An 18,817-nucleotide genomic window follows, 5' to 3' on the forward strand; every position below is an offset into this window, starting at 1 on the left:
ACGGTTTTGTCGTCTCAAGTCTTTGTAACTTTTCGGTTGTAATTTATTATTATTATAATGTAAAGGGTATTTATGGAAAACAATTAGTTCGTTACATATAGGGTAATTCGTTAAGGATGTTCAACGAATTAACTAGTTCGTTATATGTAATGTCCATTCGTTAAGGATGTTTAACGAATGGACTGTAATTCGTTATGTAGGTTGCCCATTCGTCATGGAATGTTGACAAATAGGGGTATAAAGAATCACTGATTCGTTATACATTCCTTTAAGTTATTGTAAGTTAACGAATGGAGCCAATTCATTACGGGATGTGTAACAAATTGGTATCCATCGTCTATATAAGGCTATGTTGCCTTACATAATTTAAGTATTGATTTATATTATTACCTCGAACCTCTATTTATCCTCTCTCTCAATTCTGTACTTCGTTAACCTTATTATTACTATTACAACTACAATTACAACAACTATTGTATATATATATACACACACACACACTATAAGAGCATATCAATTAACTAATTCCGTAAACTAATAAATCTAATATGTTATGGATTGATTTAGATATGAGATATTAGGCATTCACAAGTGGTATCGGAGTTTTCTAGTCGTTAGATTGCTCTTAGTTAAGGTATTTTAATCTACAATTGATGTTCATTGGATAAGTTTCGGTTTAAGATAAGTTTTTATTGAATTTGGTTGAGTTAATGATTGAATTCGTTAATTATGGATTGAATTGGTATTGATTTGAGTTCGGTGTCGATTAAGGAAGGTGTGTGTGAATTTGATTGGTGTATTGTGTGTGATTATGATGTTTGTGGACTGGATTTGAGGTGTACGGAACAAAGTGTTGAATTGTTGAAAATTGGTAATCGATTGTTGGATTAAGGTATATGGGATAGGTTTGGTTGTATTCGCGGATTGATTACGAGCATTTTGGCTTTTGATTTGGCCAAATTGGTGCTAAATTGAAGTTTATTACACAATTTTAATTTGGGTTCTGGTAAGGTTTAAATCTGCAAAATTTCCAAATTTCTGGAAATTTGGTTTGAAGATTTGAAGGTTTGATGATTGCTTTAATTCGTTATGGACAATTCGTTATTCATGTGGCTTAATTCTTTATCAGTCTCTAACTGATTCATGCCACGTGTAGAGTTTCTTACAACTGAATAACAACCTAGTTTGTTATTCACTGAGCTAATTCGTGTCCACTGTAGCTAATTCGTGTTATTCAGATTCGTCTTTGATTTGTCATTAATTCGTTATTCAAATTTGTGTTTGATTTGTCAATGATTTGTTATTCTAATTCGTCATTAACTAGTCATTTTAATTCGTCATTAATTCATCATTATGATTCGTTATTGACTTGTCATTGATTCGTTAATCATTCATTACAGTTAATTCGTTACTGGTTCGTTAAGATACTATTCCTGATTCGTCATCCAGACTTCACTCAATTCGTTAAGTTACTGTTCCTAATCCTTCTTCCATACATCACTTATTTCGTTAATATCATTGTTCCTAATCCGTTACTGAAGTTATACTTTTAACCCCAAAGTTTGAACTTTGTTAAGTTTAGACTTTTTACTTAAAATGGCTGGTTTTTATGCATTGGCATCTCAGAACGCACTAATGCAACAAATGTTACATCTTGATGCGGAAATTGGATCTCATTAAAATGTCCTCGTTTGATGAAATTTAGTGATTTTACTAAATGGGAACAACGTTTTTGAGCACATCTTGGTTCTGTGCATCCGAATTGTTCTCATTGTTTTGATGAAGTTTATACAGTTCGAATGCTTGGTAGTGAAACTACGGGTTTTACTCCAAAAGCCTTTTCTCAATACTCTAGCATTAGAGATTGAGACCAAAGCATACTCAACTCTGACTATGGCACTACCCGATAACATATTTAATCAATTTGGAAGTATTATAATATGTGCTTCATTGTTTCCACATATTAAGATGAGAAGTATGGGAAAAAGCATAAAAAGAAAGAAAGTGATGTTAAAGATTCAGTTTCGAAACTTTAACTTAAGGGTGAGACTGTTGAAGAGATGCTTACTCGCTTTAACCACTTGATAGCAGAAATGAACAAGTAGAAAATGGAACCTTCAGAATCTAATAAGATTGATACTGTCATGAATGCTTTACCTGGTTCGTATTCAACATTCCTGATGGTGTTGAAATAAAATAATTATTTCAAAAATGAAAACTTAACGGCTTCTGAATTCATGCAAAAAGTGGAAGCTAGAGAATATGATTTGAAATATAATAAACCTTCAATTGAAAATCAAGATCCATCTTTTTATGAAGGTTGTATGCCATTAAGTAGCACTACAACTCCGATTACTGCATTTCTTAATCAAAGTGCAAACGAAGGATCATCAACTCATAGTGATCCTAATGCATGCTTTATGGCATATGGAGTCACTGATAATTCTGGTGGGTCTTCCTCTACCAATAGTTTCACTCCACTACCAAATGTTAACATGAACAAAGCTGAACAAAATTTTTGGTTTTCTGGGTGCTTTCATGACTTCGTATAAGAATTTGGTTGGTAGTAAGATTGCTACAAGTGAGCTAACTGATGAAGACTATGACCAATGATTTGGAACTCATGGATCTTAAGTGGAACATGGCATGCAAAGAACTGGTAAAGATCTTCCATCTCCAAACAAGAGAGTTGGTTTTGATAAATTAAAAGTCAAGTGCTATAACTGTCAAGAATTTGGCCATTTTGCCAAAGATTTTGATAAGCCAGATAGAAGTTATGGGAAAAAGGGTTAAGATGCTGTTGATAAGCCTTCTGGCAGTAAACCTTCTGCTTTGGGATCACAAGCTCTTCTTTCTGCAACTGATGGGACTGATTGGACTCAAATATTGTTATGCAACGATAATCAGGCAAACTTGGCTATGTTTGAGCTGAATGAAATATTTCAAGACGCAAGTGGGAATGAGCTGTCATCTAACAATGAAATGGAATCGGATTTTGATGATTCGTGTCATACGCAACCTACTTCTTTTCCATGCATGGCTAAAATTTACGAGGTTAGTTCTTCTTCCTCTACTTCTGTTAAAATATCTGCAAATGTGTCTTGTGTTGATTGTGAAACTGTTAAGCCTAGGTTAGAATCGTTAAAAGAGCATAATGACATATTGGTAAAAGAAATTGCTTCAATTAAGGATACATATAGACAATCACTAGAATCACAAATGAGATCTAGGGAGAAAATAGAAGCATTGTCTGTTAGTAACCATGACTTGAAAGTTGAATTGTCTGTCAAAATGACAATTAATGATCAAAAATTTCAAGAGATTTTGAAACATCGAACTAAGATAACAGAACTTGAGAATGAGGTTCTTGATTTGAAAAGCAAGTTGGGAAAGTTTTGAAACTCTTCATTTTTGCTAAATGAAATTATTGAAGTGACTGGTAAGCAAAAAGATTCAAAGAAAAGTTTAGGTTTTGTTGAAGTACCACCACCATTTCATAATAATTATGCTGCAAATCCTTTTGCGGGAAAAGAGGAAGTTGTTGTTAATGAATCTGTAGATGAGATAAAACCGAAAGTGGTTAAAAATGACAATTTAAATGCTAAATCTTCATCTCAAACACCTCATATTCAAAGTAACAAAAATCTTTGTTGAAAATGCTAAGAAGGAAATCATTGAGGATGTATTTAAACCCGAATTTGTACAAAAAAACCAAGACATTCGAAGTTCAAATCACATTTTGAGGAGGCTGTGTATGGTTCAAATGTATCTCAAGTGAAAATGGAAAAACCAGTTAAGGGTAGAGCCAAGAAATCAGAAAACCAAAGATTCTGATGAGGGTTTGATGCGTTTCGTCAATCCTGTAGCTTATAAACCATCTACTGGCCGAGTGTATAAGTTGAAAGGGATTAGAAAAGTGTTCACCGAGAAAGACATTCCACTTAATCTTATCAAGCCTGAATTGATTGAAAGCTTCTTTCAAAATGAAACTTCCAAGATACAAGATCTTGAACATAAGTTAGTGAACTCCAAGACATCATATGTAACAAATCCTTTGATAAAAGCTAAACAACTGTTAAAATCTGTTAAGAACATTTAATTTATTAAATCAAATGGAGCTGACACTTTACAGAGTTTTTCAAATTGTTCAAATCTTGATTTTTACATGAAAAGGAAATCTGTGGCATTTGATGATTTGGACAAAGGTCCCATTGCTGGTGTTTTTCATCAACCTTCTGTTGCACAAGTTTCTGCTATACCACAATGTGAGCGTGTTGACAAGAGAACGTGTTTTCTATGTGGTGAACAAGGTCAAGTAATTCCCAAATTCGTTCCTACGGATCCAATTTGCAAGAATGTGAATACGAATGTAGTTCAAGCTGCATATTTGAGACGAAAGTCTAAAATACCTATGACATATTCACAAGCGGCTAAACCACATTTGGATTCACTAAACATTAAAACTTCAAGGGAAACTCAAGAGGTGCCCAAGACTGAGGCCTGGGCTGCCTTTTTGAACTGATCATTTTTCATTCTGTGTGCAGAGTTCATCCAAGACTGTTTCTTGTGATAAATGGACAATGTATAGTGGATACTCTCGTCATATTACCGAAAACATTAACCTCTTAACAAATGTCAAGAATATACAAGGAGGGTATGTAGCGTTCGCGGGTAATTCGGGTGGAATGATTACGAAAGAAGAAAATGTGTCAAATATCACATTTGAGAAGGTTAATTATTGTGACAAAGTTGATCACAATTTGTTAAGTGTGTCACAAATCTGTAATAAGAAATACACAGTTGTATTTAATGATAAGGAGTGTATAATGCTAACACCAGGATACGTCATTACTAAGGATATGATAGTTATGCGATCTCGTCGATCAAACGATATTTATGTGTTAAATATGACCTCTAAGGTATCTTCTTCTGTAGAAACATGTTTTGTCTCTACGGCAACAGAGAAAGACTCAATTTTGTGGCACATACGGATGGGTCATATTCATGTCTGGAAGATGAATTATCTTATGGCTAATGACTTAGTTGATGGTGTTCCCTTGAAACATTTTAAATTAACTGACCACTATGTTGCTTGTAAAAAGGGAAAACAAAAGAAGAAGTTACACCCATCTAAGTTAATCAATATCATTGATACTCCACTGGAATGACTTCATATGGATTTGTTTGGTCTTGTGAATCGTGTGAGTATTGCTGGTGATTAGTATTGTCTAGTTGTCACTGATGACTATTCAAGATACTCTTGGGTGTTATTAATGAGTTAAAAAGATCAAACACCTATTCTGGTTCATAATCTAGTCATGAAGATCGAATCACTGTATAAACTCAAAGTGAGACGTATTCGAAGTGATAATGGTACGGAGTTTAAAAACAATGTATTGGATTTATTTTGCATTCAGAAAGGAATTCATCAAGAATACAGTGCTCCTTATGTACCTCAATAGATTGGTGTTGCGGAAAGAAAAAATAGAACACTGATTGAAGCAGTACGAACAATGCTTGCAGATTCTAAGCTTCATGTTCAGTTCTGGAACGAGGCTGTGAATACTGCTTGTTACACGCTTAATCATGTTTTGACTGTGAAGAAGCTTCAAAGACAAGTTATAAGCCTCGGAACAAGAGAAAGCCTAATTTAAAGTATTTGGAGCCTTTTGGGTGTCCTTGTACTATGTAGAAAAAGATGCGTGGAAATTTGAAGAAAAGGCGATTGAAGGTTATTTCTTGGGTTACGCGTCACCTAAGAAACGTGTATTTAACTTTACTTAGGGTTGTGTAGAGGAGTGGTACCATGTCGATTGTCAACGATACACCACACCTCCCGCTGGTAAAGGACTTGATTGGATGTTCGACTATGAGTTTATTTAATTCATTCAATCAAATAGTTGATCAACCATATGGTATGTGCTTATTTAGAAGATCAATTCTTACCTCCAAGAACTTCTGGTACTAATTATGATGATGCTCCACAAGATTATCTTCCTGATACATCTGATGTGATTTCTATCTCGTCAAATGATTGTCATTTTGTTGATTCCTATTCAGCTCCATTTCTAGCAACACATGAGATTGGTGAATCTTTTCATGATGCTTAAGAGAAATTGATTAATTTAGCTGATAATTTTGTTGTGCCTGAGAATCCAACTCTTTGGATTCATTCTTATCATCCACAGGACAACATTATTGGTGATCTTGACGTAAGTGTGCAAACACGTCATCAGATTACTACTTCTAGTGATGCTAACATATTATGTGCGTATGCTAATATGCACACATTGGTAATCATGAATCTCGCAAAATACACTTGCTTTCTATCTCAAATGGAACCAACGAATGTTCGTATGGCGCTTGAAGATCCATCTTGGGTAGAAAAGATGCAAGAAGAATTGCAACAGTTTAATCGACTGGGTGTATGGGATCTCATTGATAAACCGGTTAGAGTTAAGAAACCAATTCCGACAAAATGGGTATTTAAGTGTAAGAAAGATGATCATGGGGTTATCATAAGAAACAAAGCACGATTGGTTGTTCAAGATTTTCATCAGCAAGAAGGCATAGAGTACACAGAAGTATATGCTCTAGTTGCTCGCTTAGAGGCTATACGAATATTTTTGGCCTATGTTGCTTTCAAAAACATTAAGGTTTATCAAATGGATGTTAAACGCTTGTCTCTCAATGGGAAACTTCATGAAGAGGTGTTTGTTTTACAGCCTCCTAGTTTTAAAGATCCAGATTATCCTGACCGTGTTTACCAATTGAAAAAGGCCCTGTACGGTCTACACCAAGCCCCGAGAGCTTGGTACGGCACACTTGCTAACCATCTTACTGATAATAGCTTCAAGCGAGGACTGTGGACTGCACTCTATTTTACAAGAATGTTGGTGATGATCTGCTCCTTGTCCAAATATATGTCGATGATATCATTTTTGGTTCAACAAACGACAATATGTGTAAGGAATTTGAGAAGTCGATGCAGCCGAAGTTTGAAATAAGCTCGATAGGGGAGACGAATTTCTTCTTAGGGTTGCAGGTTCATCAGTCTGAAACGGGAATCTTTATTCATCAGACGAAATATGTGAACGATGTCTTGAGCCGATTCAAGATAACTGCCGGAAAAATCCCTTCGACGCCTCTTCCCGTGGGTCACAATTCGTTACCGAACGAATTGTAGGATACCGTTGATCCAACTGTAGCAGCCCAGCTACCACCGCATCATAATATTGTCCGCTTTGGCCGGGACGTACCACCATCGCCTCACGGATTTGTTTTTGGCTGCCCAGATGGTCACCCATCCTCATACTTCTCCCACCTGAGCACGCTTAACTGTGGAATTCTCCTCTCATCCACTACCATTAAGCGCCCAAAACGCGTTATGATGGGAAAGGTATCCACCTCTTTATAAAGAAGGCTTAGTTATCCTTCCCAACCGATGTGGGATGTCACACCAACCCTTTACCAAGCATTGATTGGTTCTTTAATGTATTTAACTGCTTCTCGTTCTGATAAAATGTTTGCTGTTTTTTGTGTTCTTGGTATCAATTGTGTCCGCGAGTGAGTCATCTAGCAGCGGTTAAACGTTTACTTCACTATCTGAGAGGTAATCCTTACACCGGGTTATGGTATCCCAAAGATGATAGTTTTGAACTCACTGCCTTTTCCGATTCTGATTATGGAGGATGCAAGATCAATTTCAAATCGACTACAGAAGGTTGTCATTTTTTAGGAAGCCGGCTTGTTTCCTATCAGTTGAAGAGCAGACAACGGTCTCCACTTCAACCGCCGAAACGGAATACGCGGCAACCTCGAGTTGTTGCTCACAGGTTCTATGGATCCAACAACATGTGCGGGACTACGGTTTGAAGTTTCTTACTACTCCAATTTTAATTGATAACTCTGCAGCTTTAAATATCATCAAAAATCTTGTGCAACTTTCTAAAACAAAACATATTGAGATCTGATATCATTTCATTCACAATTTTTTTGAAAAGAAGTTAATTGATATTGAAAAAGTGCACATGGATTTTCAACGCGCTAACCTGTTTACTAAGGCATTTGACAAAACTCGTTTTAACTTTTTGCTTGGTCTAAATGGGTTGAAAACACTTGCAAACATCCTTAAACAAGGATTTTTATTTTTAATTTTATTTTGATTATTTTCTTTTCTTTATTTGTTTATGATTGGGTTTTGGGGGTGAAAATGAAAAACACAAAAAGATTGGGTTTTTTGTTTGTATAGAAAAATTATGAAATCCAAAAACATTGAAACATTTGAAAAGACAAAAAGATTGTGTTTTTGTATGTATAGAAAAATCTGAAAAACCAAAAACCTTGAAAAATTCGAAAAGTCAAAAAGATTGTGATTTTAGCATGTACAGATAAAAACGAAAAAGATTTGTGCACTCTTTCTCTTAAAATTATGCCAATTACTCATATTTGAAGGACATATATGTGTATATGTTTGGTCCTGAAAACTACTTGTAGATGTTCGGGATAGTCATTCACCTGATAATGGAAAGTAGTTGGGGCAACTGTTGTGTGTTTTTACTTAATTCTCTTGCTGAAAATTCTGTTGTTTATTTAAGTTTGTGTAACATGCTTGCTTGTTTTGGTCTTGTTATCTACTTGTAGATTTATGGGATAGCCATTAATCTATAGACTGAAAGTGACTGGGGCGATTGAATTTATTTTTTTTGCTCCTCAAAAATGAGTTTTGAAGAAAAAAGAGAAAATGATAGTACATTGATCATCTGGTCGCATATTTAGAAAGAAATAAGCTTAAAAGACTGAGTGCTTAATTGCATTGGTGCATTGATAGGTCTTAAACAAACTGCTAGGGTAAAGTATGTGAAATAAACATAAAGAAACGCCAAATTGAAAGAGGTGTTACCTAGTCTCTACCAAAAATCTCGGTAATGATTGTAGAAATGTAATAGCCTATCATACTCAAGCCTTATATTTGTCTGATCACCAAAAATAATAAAGCAAATATAAAGCATTTGGATTCTAGACACTGTGAGTCTTTATGCCGCTTAATCATCTAGGTATTCATATGCATGAATATTTCGAACGCTTTTAGAGCAAACCCAAAGTCATTAAACTTTGACTTGATCAAATTAAACTACTGACTTGATCAAAATCCGTTGTTAGTCATACATCTGTTCCTCCCTTGCGCGCGTCTCAATACAAGTAAGAAACAGACCCCTGGGGGATACAATGTATGTAAGCCTACAGATGAACTCGTGCATACTCACTCACAGTAAAGGAAACCTGGTGCATTGCTTAAAAATATCTATAAAATCCTATATTTTGATTGACAATATAATGGTTTAAGTTAATTTGGGGTGATACGGTAAAAATCAAATTAAGCTTGAACCGAGATTAGAGGCTGATAGTTTCTGATATTCTGTGTTTTAATTGAACATTAATCATATCACAAAAATGATTGAAGGTTTTTTATAAGATTTAAGTGGACAACAATATCAATGATCGACTTAACGCAGTCGTAATAATGCTGAAATATAAAACTGCGATGGAAGGGCAATTTGGTCAATATAATTCTCTGCCTAAACTCATAAAAATTCTTTCGTAAAATTTTCAAAAATACAAAAAATATTTTATCTTCTATTTTTTTATTATTATTTTTATTTTTCTGGTTTAAAGGTTAATATTTGAAAAGAAAACAAAAAATACCAAAAAGATTTTACTATTTTATTTTTCTTATTTTATTTATCCTTTAAATATTATTTAATTCCTTTTAAGTTATTGGTATTTTAAGTTATGTGTTTTTAAGCGTAAAACACGTTAAGGTATTGCATAGATTCGTAAAGTAAAGTTCATCGGGAAACGGGTCTCGTTGCATTATTTAATTCTTTCTTTAATTCTTTTAATTTTAAATTAAAAAAGATTTAAATTTTAAATTATTATCCATTCGTTATCCGTCTGGATAACCAATGAGGGCCATTTTAATAACGAATTAACCTAACTCGTTACCCTTAATTCGCTTCTGCCACTCGGTAACGAATGACCCCATTCGTCATTAGACTTATAGCGAATGAAGCACGATGTAACCCGAATTCGTTATTAATTCGATATAATTTTTAACGAATTACTCATTCGATACTGTGTCTTACGAATGAGATAACGAACTAGCCCCTTCACTAATTATGAATTAACGAATTAGCTTATTAGTTGTCTTGGAATGCGTGCCAGTTCGTCATATGTATTGAACAGTAGTAAACGAATCAGTTCATTCGTCCTCACAAACTATTCATCTTCTCTAAAAAGAAACTCTGCGAAAAATTTTCAGTTTTTCTCGACATTCACTAAATTAAGTTTTGAACATCATCCTATAATTAGAAGGTATACACGATCACAACGCAATCAAATACGTCAAATTTAAAGGATGTTTTAGTGGTTAATTAGTTGATTTTTGTATCGGTTTTTTGCCTATGAACATAAAGCTCTATAAACCTAATTTACACCCAGACTTTATCAAAATGGTTATCATATATTGGCTATCGATGTGTTTCGCAGCCGATTTGTGTTCATTATTGGGACTTACATCGTCATACATGGTTTAATTGAATCTGATTGCATGTTTGACTATTTATTTTCATCCTAATTTTTACTTTACTCCTGATAGTCAAAGTTATGAATTATTGATGACCATTCGTTATAAGTTAACAAATGATCACCCATTCATGTTCCATTCTTTATGATATGCATAACGAACCAACTCCTTCGCTTTCTTTGATAACGAATTAACTTACATTCGTTTCTTAAATCGTTAATCCTTCGCTAGTGATTCGTTATGACTAATTCGTGTATAGATATTTATAACGAATTTATTAATTCGTTAACAGATTCATTATAACGAATGAACCAAGAATAATAATGAATGATACTTTGAATTATTTTGAAAATCCAAAATTTAGAATTATTAAATAATTTAAATGTTTGAATGCTCGTTTTACTAAGTCTCGGGTTTATGTATCTTCAGTTATAGCTGACGAAAATGTCCAGGATGCTCCCAAAGCTAAGCAGCCACAAGTTCAGCAACCTCAAGAGCCTGAACCCCCATTGTTGTCGTTCGATAAAAAGCATAATATATGTGCTTTTTTAGGGAGAACTTTGCTGATGAGGACATATTTCGTGATATGATTGCTATCATCCGTCGATCTTGTATAGGCTACGTTGTTACTGCTGATACGAGATGCACTTCAGCGTTATATCACCTAGGGTTATACGACTTGTGCTTCGATTTAGGGATAACATGGATATGCCATGTGAGTTTAATAGATTATTGACCCGCGGGTTATATCGTCGTGTGTTCTACGCTGGTGATCTTGATCGTTCCATGTATAACAAGGCTAACTCGTGCCCCACGTACAAGTTTCTACTACACGTGCTTATTCATTTCCTTGGTGGATGCAGGGGTAGATACGCCGAGTGCCAGATCATGTTACAATCGACATTCGTCACTTTGATTTTGAACAAACCGTTCAGTTTCTCAGAGATGATCTTCTATCATCTCGAGGAAAATTGCTTGGTCAAACACCGACGTGGTGAATTCCTTATGTATCCACGATTCATCCAGCTGATCATTCAGGATCTGATTCAGGATTTAGAGTTTGATCTGATGCTCAGAAATGACGTTTTGAAGTTCAAGCATATGAATGCGGATACAGTTAAGAGGATGAAGTTGTATTGGCAGGACTCGTCGAGGACCAAACACTTGATTGATCATTTGTCAAACCCGGCATATGAATGTCCTTTTGATGATCGTTGGATCCACGATGTTCGGATTCTGAACGTGAAGAGGGACCAAGTGGGAACGAAGGTGGTGATGATGGAGATGATGGTGGTGATGACAACCAACGACGTGTTGACGTTGAGGTAGCAAGCTCTCAGGCTGCTCAACGGAAGTGGAAGGGGAAGGCGGTGCTCGTGATGAACCGCCCAAACGTCGTATTTCTCAGGGTTCAGGTGTGTTGTTTGTCCCTCAAGAACCAAGGTCTTCTGCTCCTCAACGTCTGGCGGTGCCGCTTACTACTAGCACCCTGGAAATTACTTTGACGACTACGCTCACATCTGATCATAGGCTTGATTTCATTACTGTTAGGGCTGAATAATGAAAAACTAGACGCTTTGGAGGCTGAGGAGGACGTGGAGGTGGTGAACGATGCAGAAGTATTATTGGATACGACTATTACATATGGGAATATGTTGTTTATTTAAGACGAGGAGATTGAGGTTGAAGATGTGACAGCAGACGAATACCCCGATCGATATCAATGATCAAATGTTGATCAAGGTGTTCCTACTTTTACTGAAGAAAATGTCAAAGCTGCTTAAGATCATTTGGAGAAGATATCGAAGAATAAAGCCAAGATGTCTGATTGAGATGCTGATCCGATGAGGCTGATATTCAGGAGCAAGCAGGCTCATAAGGTTATTGAGGCATATCGATACGTTCCGCGAACAAGAACTGAACGTTTTCGCACGGGCCAAAGCAAATAAAAGACAACATTAAAAGCTGTGTCGACTGTGAAAGGTTACATCGTTTCCTGGTTATACGATTCTGAGTTAAAAGTTTGTATTGCCAAGTGGGAGAACGGCATATAGTATTATTAGCACATCACTAACGTTCTCTCACTACCGCGATGGGATGTTCGTACCCTTGTGAGTGGCCTATTTATCAATCAGGGTGGAATTCGTCGTGCAGAATGGTTTCACAAACATTTTCTCTTCGAGGTAAAACATGATTTTAAGTTCTTTAAGCCACAAGTTCCAATCCGTAAACGTATTGATGAAATTGATCCTCGTACGTGTTGGAGAAAACTCGTGCTTAAGGTTAAACCGCCGAATATGATGAAGCATGTACTGGTGAACACGTTTCCACAGAGTCTTCACCAATCGTTTAATCGATGGTACTATGAAATTCGTACTGATGTGTGAAAATGTATAATAATAATAATAAAGAACGAATCACAATTGAGCTTTAAATTTATAAAAACGAAAATCCTATAGAAACCACACAAAACCGGCAAGTGTACCGATCATAAATAGTATAGCATCAAGGAAGTCCGGATGTCGAACTCAAAGACACGTGAAAACGTTTATGATTAAGAAAACTCTAACCAAGACTTACCAAAATAATATTTATTTAATTTTTAAGATTTTATTTAACTACTTAAATTAATTTAACTAAACGAAAACGTTTGACAAAACACTTTTAGAAAACTTTGATCTAAATTCAATATGTAAAAACGTCTACCTAGGAATGAATCATGTTTACAGAAATAACAAGACAACGGATTGAAAATATTCAAGACACCGGTTATAAAAGATGACACAACCAAAACTTGTTTTAAGAAAGTCAAATTACCTCTCAGTCTCTCTAACAATCTCTAACTTATTTTAGTTGATTTTTAAAGAACAAACCGGAAAAACAATTATTAACGTGTTCAAATATCGACTCTCCTCTCGGTCTCCTCGACACACTATCCTAATGGAGACGAATACTACGCAACCAAGGATATAGGAACAATTTAACTTAACCCAAATTAAACCAACTAATTGCACATAAACACTCAAACTTGACAAGACAAAAACCCGCTCTCGCGCGGTCTTAATTCTAACAAGTAAAAGCAATGAGACAATATTACTTCTTATCACCTCTCGGTCTCAAAGAAGGTGTATTTTAACTGATTTTAGATGATATATTACCCACTTATCCCTACGGTTGTACACCCCGCAAATAAACCCAAAACACCAAGTAAAGAGCTTAACAAGCAATCAATTAATCAAAACCGATTCAATTAACTAATGCAAGAGGATTATAAGTAATAACAAATAAAACACAGCCATCATACACAATCTAATTCATGGTTTAGTTAAACTTTACATCAATAATTTAAGTCTTGAACATTAACAATCCATTAAACAAGTTAAGACTATGCAACAATCATCTATCCTAGATAGAACAAACAAGTTTAGCTACTCATCACTTTTGGACAGCCACAAACAATCAAAGTAAACATCATAAACATCAATATAACCATGATAAAACTCATTCAAGATCCAAACTCAATCAATAACAAGTCAATCTATCAAACAATTGCAAAACAATGTAAAACAAAAGACCAAATCAATCAAAGTTAAGGTTCTTGACAATAACTAAAGTTTATGAGTGTTTTACTTAAGAGTATGGCTGAGATTTGTGATGTATTGAAGCCCCTAGCAGCTGCCCCTGGTCTCCTTCTTCTTCCTCAGCCGCCACAGCCCTCAGCCGCCTAGCCTTTCTTCTTTTTTTTCTTCTTTTCTTGCCGGCTGAAACAGTTCCGATCGGAACTGTTGGTTATGGGGTTAGGGTTTTGATTTTCGGGATTAAAGATGAATAATGGCTGATTATCCTTGTTATTAATTAAATATAATATTATAAAAGGCTTTTAAGAAGTGGGCTTGGGTCGGGCCTTGACTTATAAGTTTGAAAGTTGCACAATTAGGCCCCTAAACTCTTCAATTTAACTCTTTTTTCCACCAAACTTCACAACCTACAAGTAAACAATTATATTTGTAAAATCAAGCATAAACAAACCATAAAACTTAATAATTATACTAAAAACAATTAAAACATGATAAAAATGATACGGAAAGTAAGTGTGTTTCACTACACATCACGTACCGGCGAGGCTGTCATTGTGCTGGGTAAAGGCTTGAAGACCAGTTTTATTAGAGTTATCGACCCGATGTGGCTCATTAACATATCCGAAACAGACAAGGACGTGCTGTTCATGAATAAGATTTTGATCGAGCACCAAGAAGACTACAACCGAGCAATGGAGTTCCAGCGTGCCTTACGTTATGTCACGAGTTCGGGATTCATAGTTGTTGTGATTGGCATACAAAGCGCTTCAAGTAATTAAAGACAAAGAGCTCAAGACGAGGGGGTGTTTGTTAGTTCACGGTTTTGTCGTCTCGATTCTTTGTAACTTATCGGTTTTAATTTATTATTATTATAATGTAAAGGGTATTTATGGAAAAACAATTAGTTCGTTATATATAGGCAAATTCGTTAAGGATGTTTAACGGATTAACTAGTTCGTTATATGTATTGTCCATTCGTTAAAGATATGTAATGAATGGACTGTAATAAGTTATATATGTTGCCCATTCGTCATGGAATGTTGACGAATGGGGGTATAACGAATCACTGATTCGTTATGATTTCGTTTAAGTTATTGTAAGTTAACGAATGAAGCCAATTCGTTACGGGATGTGTAACGAATTGGTCTCCATCGTCTATATAAAGCTGTGTAGCCTTACATAATTTAAGTATTGATTTATATTATTACCTCAAACCTCTGTCTATCCGCTCTCCCGATTCAATACTTCGTTAACCTTATTATTACTACTACAATTACAACTACTATTATATATATATATATATATATATATATATATATATATATATATATACTATAAGAGCATATCAATTAACTAGATCCGTTAACTAATCAATCTAATACTTAATGGATTGAATTAGATCTGAGATATTGGGTATTCACACATGTCCATGACTTCATTTTCACTTGATGAACTTTGACCTGCGGACCCACTTTGACCACCACCCCTTTGACCTTGAACCCCTTAATTATTCCCGCCATAAAAATTAGTTTGACTGTTATATTGTTGGCGAGGAACATAATTTCCTTGATTCCCTTGGATATTCGGGTTGGATTGAGTAGCCGGATTTGCATAATGAAAATTTGGGTGATTTCTTTACCCAGTGTGGTAAGTGTTTGAATTCATATTGTAATTTCTACCATCTCCCCTTTGAAGTGCATTCACCTCCTCTACTTGTACATGTCCCACTATACACACATCCGACACATGACCCAACTCGTTACAATTCGTACAAACATCAATTACCTGATTGGTGGTTTGTACCCCTCCTTACTCCATGGCTTGTACTTGTGGTCTTTCAGCTGTCGTCCTTGCTCTTCTTTCGGTTTGAGCCTTTCTCTTTGATGTGACCGCCATTTTCTCCAAATATACCCAATCATCTTGTTCATAGTTGGTACCAAATGTGCCATTTGTGATTGATCTCAAATGTCGTTCATCTTCCATACTCAACCCCTCATGAAAAGCATTCAATAATTCCTAAAGAGCAATACCATGATGGGGACAATTCTTAATCATCATATTAAACCGCACAAATGCTTTATGAACATTTCACCCGATTGTTCTTGAAAAGTTCTCAAACTCCTTGCATCTCGGCCATGTAAAATTTTTCCAAGAATCTTTGTTGCATCTCGGCCGAAGAATAATGGATGCGGAAGGTAATATGTAAAACCATCTATTTTCCTTGTCTTCCAAATAAAATTAAAACAATACCAACTTAACCTCATCCGACGAAAACCCTTGACCCCCAATCGTGTTGTAATTTTTGGCATATGTCTCCAAGTCCAAGTAAGGTTCCTCCGTTGCTAAACCCTTATACTTTGGTAGACTTTGGAGGGAATTGGTCCTCACCTCAAATTCCTTTCCTTGTTGATTGTGAGGAATAACCACCAGAGACAGATTATTAGTGATTATTGGTCGGAAATGAATTTCAATCCCCCTTACCATCCCTCTTGCGTGCCTTCTTGGTACCCCCATTGGTACTCTTGGTTGACCCGTTTTCTTATAGACGGGCCTTGGAGGTGCAAATTATTGAAATTGAGGTTGGGGCATTTGTTGTTAAAAGGGTTTACCTTCTTGTTGCCCTTGTGGTTGCACTTCATGTGGAGATTTTTGTTATTGAATAACCGATTGCGGTTGAGCTTGATGTTGAACAACTGGTGGTGGTTGTCTATTAAGCTCTTGCACCGGGTCCGTTTGTTGACCTTGTGCACAAGCAAAATTTCCTTGATTCACATGTTGACTTCCATCACCCCCAATGTAGTAACCTTCCACTTCATACCCCTCAAAATTCATTGTCAAACCCATACCCATAACCATCACCTTGTGTTCTTGAATATTGCATGAAAGGTGGTGGTTGATATTAGTAACTTGATTATGGTTGTTGAGAGGTTGGTTGTTGGTTTTGTTGAGATGATGATGCACCAAAGGTAGGGAAAAGGTTGGTAATAGGTGGCAATGTTGATGACGTTGAGTAGGTGAAATGAGCAGCTATGGGTTCGGTTGTGTGAGTTGGTTTCATTTCACTTAATGTAGTAGTATGGTAGTAGTGATCGGTGAAGGTGAAATTGGTGGAGGTTTAGATGGCAATGTTTGACCCGAAGTGGGAACTAGTGAATCCATGGTGCTGTTTGATGCAATTGGAGAACCAAGAAGCTTGGTCTCCCTAAGTAACACTCGGTTTCTTCTAAGTGTTCGTTCAATATCAGGATCAATTAGCAGTGGTGATGACCTGTTGTAGCCTCTAGTATGCATACACCTATAAGTACCTGTACAATAACACAACCTGCGTAAACCCGAAAATAACAAACAAAAACTACAAAAGCTAACAAACGTTGCGCACTACTCCCCGGCAACGGCGCCAAAATTTGACGTGAGGTCGAAGACTCGCTCAAAATTAAACCTATTACAACTTATTAGATAGCGGTAAACGGGTGTCGAACACAGAGAGTTTGTGGAAAATGTGTTACATTGTAGCTTTGTAAGGTATCTATATTAAACTAAATGCAGAAAAGAACTGAAAAGAATGCTCTCTCCTGATTTCAAGTTTCCAAGGATGATGATGTTAAAGTTTACTTTTGGGATGAACTACATAGACATAGGTTGTGAGAATGCATTTGATTGTGATAAAAGAGGACTAAGTACATGGATTGTAAAAACGCAAGGTTGTCACTCGATAAGCAGTTTTATGTAGTTAACCCTACTTCCCTTCCAATAAATCCCGATTGCCTACAACACCAAGAACTGATAGTCAAGAAAACGAATTATACTATACTAACAATTACTAATCAAACTCACAATCACCATAGTAATAAACCATAAGATCAAACTACTATCCAACAAATAACATAAACGATTCACAAATATTCAATTGAAAACCTTACAATTCGGGAGAACACAAAGAAATTTAGCCACACATAGTTTGATTCATCATCACATCAATTAGAGTATGCATATGAATAACAAACACCAAACTAATGATTACATTCACGAAAATATTGTTCTTGGACTCCAAATTCGTCTCTCGGTCATTATTGAATGATAGATATGTGAAAAGACATTGAAAACGGATTAAAAACAAAGAAAACGGCAGTTACATCTCCCGGACCGTGGCCCACAGTCCATGCCACGGTGTCCAAGAGCTCATGGTACGGTGAAAACTGTCATTTTCGTGCGAGTTTGATCGTGGCCCATGGTGTTGCGGTGGAGCTCTTTCTCATTTTCTTGTTTTCTTCATATCTTTCTCGTCTCAACTCCGTTTTCTTTGCCGTTTTCGCCCACGTTCTCGTGATTTCATCCTCTATATCCTCATATCTGAAATTATATGAGTAACCATAGTAAACTAATTCCATGAAATTAATTGGTTAAGCATATGCGTTTATATCTTTTAGCTCGTTTAACGTCTTCCCTACGGTTCACCCGTCATCAGCCTTCTTTCGTTTCCAATCACCATCAGAAGGATATGGCCTGTAGTACCTTGATTTATTTGAATAAAATTGTTAAAAGTATTTCGAGGCATATTCCTATGATTTTGTATGTAGTATGGGACATAAGGACGGTGCAGACAATTTCTAGCAATGTGACCAGGAGTGCTACAATTAAAACACGTTTGTCTTTT

Source organism: Bidens hawaiensis, unplaced genomic scaffold (assembly GCF_021521415.1).
Source record: "Bidens hawaiensis isolate Kalapana, Puna unplaced genomic scaffold, B.hawaiensis_p1.1 tig00001093_1, whole genome shotgun sequence".
NCBI classification, from domain to species: domain Eukaryota; kingdom Viridiplantae; phylum Streptophyta; class Magnoliopsida; order Asterales; family Asteraceae; genus Bidens; species Bidens hawaiensis.